General features: G+C 44.0%; 1 pseudogene; it reads left to right on the top strand.

Annotated features, from left to right (window-relative positions):
- Nucleotides 1-6,250: 6,250 nt before the first annotated feature.
- On the top strand, nt 6,251-6,370 carry LOC134971380 (5S ribosomal RNA; annotated as a pseudogene).
- Nucleotides 6,371-7,331: the final 961 nt, after the last annotated feature.

Below are 7,331 nucleotides of genomic sequence, written 5' to 3'. Positions count from 1 at the left end.
CACGGTATGAGCCGAAATTCGCATTACACCACACGGTATGAGCCGAAATTCACATACTAGCACACGGTATGAGCCGAAATTCGCATTACACCACACGGTATGAGCCGAAATTCACATACTAGCACACGGTATGAGCCGAAATTCGCATTACACCACACGGTATGAGCCGAAATTCACATACTAGCACACGGTATGAGCCGAAATTCGCATTACACCACACGGTATGAGCCGAAATTCACATACTAGCACACGGTATGAGCCGAAATTCACATTACACCACACGGTATGAGACAAAATTCACATACTAGCACACTGTATGAGCTGAAATTCATATTATACCACACGGTATGAGCCGAAATTCACATACTAGCACATGATATGAGCCGAAATTCACATTACACCACATGGTATGAGCCGAAATTCACATACTAGCACACGGTATGAGCCGAAATTCATATTATACCACACGGTATGAGCCAAAATTCACATTATAGCACATAGAATGAGCCGAAATACACATTATAGAGTGAGGGGATCCTACACCCTTAATTAACAAGGCCCGCGGGGCACTGCGGTGAGGGGAGTCTACCCCCTTAATTAACTAATCCTGCGGGGCACTGTGGTGAGGGGAGCCTACCCCCTCAATTTACTAATTGCAGAGTTTTGCAGCGGAAGTGTTACAGCGATTTCTCACCCCAAGCTGCGGCGCTTCTGCCACCTCCGACACTCCACGTCTTCGGCGCCACCCGGGATGCAGAGCACCGCACCGGGAATGCACCCTTTTCAGTGTGGTCTGCTGCGCTCCGAAGGGGGGTCTTCTCTCCAGCTGCAGGATCCCGATCTGCGCCATCCTCCCCGCTGTTCCACGCCGTCTTTTTTAAGCCAGTCGGGTTTTCTATGGGTCCTTGCTCTGGTAAGCGGGTGTCCTCCGCGATGCTGGTGCTCCCGTTGTTGGTCAGTCTCCTCCCTTGCTGCAGGGTCCCGGTCCGCTGAAGGTTGGATGTCCTTCCCCGGTCCTGCTGTTATGAACCACAGGTAGTGGTTCATTCCTATTTTATGTTTATAAGTAGTCTTGCATGCCAGGATTTCCCGTTGCTCTGGTTTAAGAAGATTCTTGTTTGCTGCCAGTGGTGAGTCCGTGTGATTGCAACTTGTTCCCATGTGTTCAGCCTCACCTGTCTGTTGATTGCACCTCTCAGTTGTGCAACAGGGCAGCTGCACGACATAATTAATTAAGACTCTCTGTTATATGCTGGCTCAGTGCAATTCACAGACGCTGGTGATATTTCCAGATTTCCAGGTTTCCTGGGTTCCAGAGTTCTTGAGTTCTGAGCTAGTCCCTGCCAGTTCCTGAGCTCCTGTCTAGCAGTGTCTGTCTAGCTGCTTTGAGTGTCGGTTCCTGTGTCGATTCCAGTGTCTGATCCTGTGTCCTGCCGTGAAGCGTTCCTGTCCAGGAGTCCTGTGGCTTTGTCTGTGCCTGGTCAAATATCTGGCTTCTTGGTGTCCACCGGTCTGTCGTTTGGGATTCTGCCTGTCCTCCAGTTCTGAGAGTCTGTGTCGGCTACATTGGGGGTTCCTGTCCGTTTGCCAGTATTTGTACCGGTTCCGTGAGTAGCGGCTTTGCCGCGTCCGTCAGCTCAGGCCGCAGTATTCTTTGGTTATAATTTGTTTCTGGTGTTTTGCAGAGGGTTCTGCTTGTGCTGTCACCGCCGGTACACAACGGTATTGTGTCGGCGAATGGACAGCATTTCCTTTGTTGTTCTTTTCCTTTGGCGGCATGCCGCACATATATTTAGGTTTAGGGTTGTTAGTAGCCCCTAGCCTTCTGTTTGTTTTAGCTAGAGGTCCCCTTGTTATTATCCTGTCTCGGTTCACACCTTGTCTCAATCTAAGACCTGGGGGCATCAGAGTTGGGCAGACCTAATCCGCCCTTCAAACGCGGCTGCCGTGGACCCAAGAAACCATAGTCACTCAGGCGTGAACGGACCACACGGGTGAAACAACGGAGGTAGGGTGCTAGGGGCTATTTCCACACCACACCTTGTTTCAGCATCACGTTCTGGTGCTCTGGACTCACTACGCAACATCTTCCTTGTTCTGAGCACCAGGAACCTAACACCTGCGGCTGGCTGGATTCCTCTTCTGCGGCATCTTCTCCACTCAGTGCGGACGGCTCTGGTCACTCCGGTGACAGGCGTAGGCGTGGGCAGCACCTTCCTGGCGTTGGTCCTCTCCTGGTCCTCGCGTCTCTTCAGCCGGTGCGCAGGTCTCCATTCCCGGGGTGCGCAGCCAACTCCCTCTTCCAGGGTGAGTCCTCCAGGACCCCCGGCCTCCTTCCTACATGCTGCTGTCTGCACACTGCTAATTTAAAAAAAATAAAATGTATATATATATATATATATATACACACACTTCCAGGTCTGTGGAGAAGTGCCGGTATGCCGTAGCGCAGTATACCGGCCCACTTCGACCACTGTGTACATATAATATATATATATATATATATATATATATATATATATATATATACACACACACACACACACACACACACACACACACACACACACACACATAATACATACATGGAAAACACACACATACACACACATAATACATACATGGAAAACACACACACACAATTATACACAGACACACTGAACATATACACACACGTAGAAGACATACACACAAACATGTAGACAAACACACACACTGACACCTGGACACCTGAACGAGGCTGAGGAATGCTGCAGGAGATCACTGGCAGTGCTGTGCTGACTGGTGGCTCGGGCAGGACCAGGGGAATGCTCATCACTAGGCTCCGCCCCCTCACGGCCGTTTGCCGCGATTTGTGGGTCAGTGGGAGAAGGGGCGGAGCCAATATGACACCCTTCAATGAGAAACGTCATGTTGGCTCCACCACTCACCGACCCGCGAATATAAAGCCGCGGGGGGGGGGGGGCTACAACCGCTGGCTGATGCCTGCACACTGACGCGGCTGTGGGTGCATTGGGCGAGCAGGTGCTGGTGGCGCCCCCCTCTTGGGGCTGCCACGACGCCCAGGGCACGTGCCCTGCTCGCCATGTGCTTGTTACGCCTCTGGGTTAAACATACCACCTGCAATACCTTAGGATCAAACTCACCAACCCCTCTTGCTGTCACAGGTTTAAACAATTTGTATGTCTGACCCTTTGTTTTTGGGATTTTATCAGACATATTCTTATCCTTAAGTTCTGCAATACCTCTGGTTCAAAGCTGCCCACTTTAGGGATTGGTACTCTATCTTTGTCAGTCATACATACCCATTCAGACAAAAAGTCTTCCGTGTGTGATCCATATTTACCACACATAACAAACCTCGCTGACCCCTTGGGCCGCGGCTCTTCAACCTGAACCCTGGTTACAAAACGTCCACCGCTTGTGCAATTGGATCCCATCACGGACTTTTTCCTTTTACGCAATCCCCAATGCACAATACGAATAGACGGTGAAAGTTCTCAGAGCGCTTTCACCCACTCCTTCTCCACTGAGTACCACGACTCACTCCAATAGTGACCACCGCGTACCCAGCGAGGCCCCTATTTGGTTTCTATTCACTGGAAGTGTTTAGGAGTGACTTACCTATTCCAGTGAATATACACAGCTGGAGATTTTCCTGAGAGAGACCAGCGAAAACTCCCTATACACTTATACACAAATCACACTTGCGTATGCTCTATACAGCGCTAATGATACCGCGATTTTACGCAAAAGTTCGTATGGGGGTATCCAGTTGCGCTATATATATCGCACCCACAAATGCGCGGTCCAATCGCACAGCATATAGGTACTTGTTACCTATCTGCCGTACAACCACGGGTCGTTGTACAAACTGGGACCCTCAGTCCGGAGCGTAATACCAAAAAAAACCTTTTTACTTCAAAACTTCGCAATACAATGCACTATCACGCTCCTCTACAAATCACCTCACGATTTGCATATTTCAATCTATATTAACGTGAGTCAGCCACTTCACGCCACCAAGCCTCCTCTTACTTGATGTACCACGAGACCCGACTTCCGGGGTTCAGTTCCACTCACTCCTACGTTCGCTCTCTCAAGCACACTTTGTCTTTTCTGTACAGAAAATTTGGATTCATTCAGGTTGGCAGCTTTACCCCAGAGGCAATACAGTTTTTAAACTAAATTTTAGTAATCTGCTTTTGAAATCTGATAGTTATGTGCTATTGTATTAAATGTCTACTATCCCACCTTTGAACTAAACGACACTATTGTATAATTTGTACATAGCGCCCGCATTCTTACGCACTTTGCGCAAACACGCGACCGTGTGTGTCTCTTACGCTGCGTGCGCAGTCCTTTACTTTGCCAGAGACACGTGTACAAAACCCTGCGTCCGCAATAAAACAAATCACACAGCTTCTATAAATGTGAGCAATACTAACTACTATTGCCCACTAAACACAACTTGTTCTGTATAAACTTTTATGCAGACCTGCGTTTGTGTCTTTATACTTACTTCCTTAAACATTTATTTTAGTTTTAACTATATAGCAACAAATGTATTCTATTTCACACAGATCTATAATGACTCTAGCAATAATTTAAATGATATGATTCAGATTAGATAGCTATCTTGCAGAACATACACTGATATAAATATACACAAAATTATAATAATTATATATATGTACCATTCACTGGTCTCCTATGAGACTCATTTACCCATTCAGTGCTTCTAATTTGCATATCAACAGAGGTTCATATGCCTGTTCAAGAGGGGTAGTGGGACAGGTTAATTCACATTTCAATGGCTATCCTAAACTAGCAAGCAGATTCTACAAGTCTTGGAAGGAAAAAGAGAAGAAAAAAAAACACTTTGTTTATATCTGTGTGTAATTCTTACATCAAGTATTCATCTATTAATTCTCACTAGGCCCAGCTGAAACTATTTGTAATTGACTATGGCATGGGTTAAATAAATGCATTGGTAACTCATAAATGGTGTTTGATGTGACCAAGGAAAGCTGATTATTCTGAGCAGTGAAAATCAGCCATTTAGAAAAATGACCTTCCCAAAATGGCCGCTGCTCCTCCCCCTTCCACACCCATGAGGGTTACACAAAATGGTGGACAGGCCATGTGGTTAGTCCAAAATGGAGGACAGACCATGCGGCTTCCTTTGTCACAAAGAAATCACACATCATACAAGCACCAGAAGTTATTTTAGGCCTGAATTAAAAATAAAAACTATATCAAGGCTATGCAGCAACTTTTAAATGTACTTTTAACCCTACTTAACAGATAAGCAATCCAATCTGAATCAAACACAATATGACTTATTTGAACCTTGTTTTGCAACAATAAAAATAAATTTTTGCATCTTAAATATTATGAGAAACGCATTGTCCCTTGAATTTCATATCAGCATCTTACTAATAACACAACAATACACACGGATATGATGATTTTCTCAGCTTTTATGATGCGTCCATCACAAGCTGATCGACCACAGCGTCGCGTTTATAATGTACAGCGCATCATTAAGAACGCGATATCGCGGACCAGCCCCCATCTAAGAATGCCAAATTGATTTCTCACAAATATTTAAAATGCCCACTCTAATATATATTGTAAACACCTGCACCTCTTATTACCATATCCCATGACTGTGCGCTATACATTGCAAAACGCTGCATCCCATAAGAGAAAACAATACACCCACACATTATCTGAGTTCCAAAGCTCATTGATGTATATATTTGTTATTAAAAAGGATATGGATTCAATATATATTACAAAGTACAGTATACCTATAGTTACATGATTACAACTCAAATGTATAAATTTCAATCTCTTTTACCAATGCATCAGGATTCAGAGGCTCACAGACAGTGAGAAATAGTTCTGGTGCGTGTGATATAAATTACCTTTAGGCTAATGTATTTGTGATTACACAACCATTATTACAGCAATAGGTTTGCTATAATTGTTGCCTTATTATTACCATCCATTTCCGGCTATGAAAGCGGATACCATTGCATAGAAATCCCTGTATATGCTAACTGTTCTCTCCATAAATTTGTCCACTTGCATAGTGGATGGCCTGGTACTTAATTACTGTATATGATCAATATTGCCAGAATTTCATCTCTATGGACATGAGATCCAGATATCCTACACACGATTGACTCAGATCATTACTGTGGCAATACGGGTATTGGGATTGACTGAATGGGCAGATTAAAATTGCGGACATACCCCGCTGGAGATGCCCGATCTCGTCTGATCTTGGAAGCCAAGCAGTGGAGGGCCGGGTCAGTACTCGGATGGGAGACCACCCTGGAACACCCTGGTACTGCAAAAAATTTCTTCTGCCCGATCTAGAGTGATCCCTAATAATACCAATTAGCACTCGGTTCTGTATGACTCATGATTTAATTCTCTACGACTAACTAATCCTGAATAGGATTGCTGTAGAATAAATGACGGTCATATACTTCACAGAGGTGCTACTGTGATCTCAGTAAAACCACGAGGCCAAAGACATTGATTTCCGGTTCTCATTGTGGTATTGAAAACCACTCTAATTATATAGAATATAGTGCTATATTTTCGCGTAGCTACACTACTTATTTATAACTTACTCCTATAACCATTTTTTTTAATAATGAATTAATAAAATTATGTTTTATCAGTATTGATTAACACACACTCAATCCTCTGAATTGTGTGCTCCCACACAAGAGTCTACTTTCCAACTCTCTTCTGTTGGTTTTTCTTATGATTACAACTCACACAGTAAGCAGATTTAACTTACATTTACATACAGTTACATGCAGTTACATGCCAGCGATACAATACCATTATCCTTAAGTTATATAAATTCGCCTTTCCATATCACTCTGTCAGGTCCGGGTGTTTTTGTGAATCCGTTAACCCGGAACCAACCACAGGTGTAGGTGCTGGGCTATGAAGAAAGCAGGGAGGACGAAGAAAGTTCCGATTCATATATTTATTCAAAATAATAATTCAGTAAAGGGTTAACTGACAAGTTGGTAATCATCATATTATACTGAAGTATTGCAGGAATAATATGCAAGAGAAAACTCAAAAATAAATAAAAGAAATGTTCATGGAAACATATGCAAAACAAGCTGATGAATAAATGTTGGATTGTCCAAATATAAACAAGCTTTGATGCAGAACTGCAGAATGTGATTAACTGGATAATGCAGACATGAAGAGATAACTGTAAGGATTTGCAATGGAGTTTTGAGAGTTAACTGAGAGACTGTGAAGAATTATCCTTGTTATGACAACATAGC

This window comes from Pseudophryne corroboree, chromosome 11 (assembly GCF_028390025.1).
Source record: "Pseudophryne corroboree isolate aPseCor3 chromosome 11, aPseCor3.hap2, whole genome shotgun sequence".
Classification (NCBI taxonomy): Eukaryota; Metazoa; Chordata; class Amphibia; order Anura; family Myobatrachidae; genus Pseudophryne; species Pseudophryne corroboree.
This window is presented reverse-complemented; position numbering and strand designations above follow the sequence as displayed.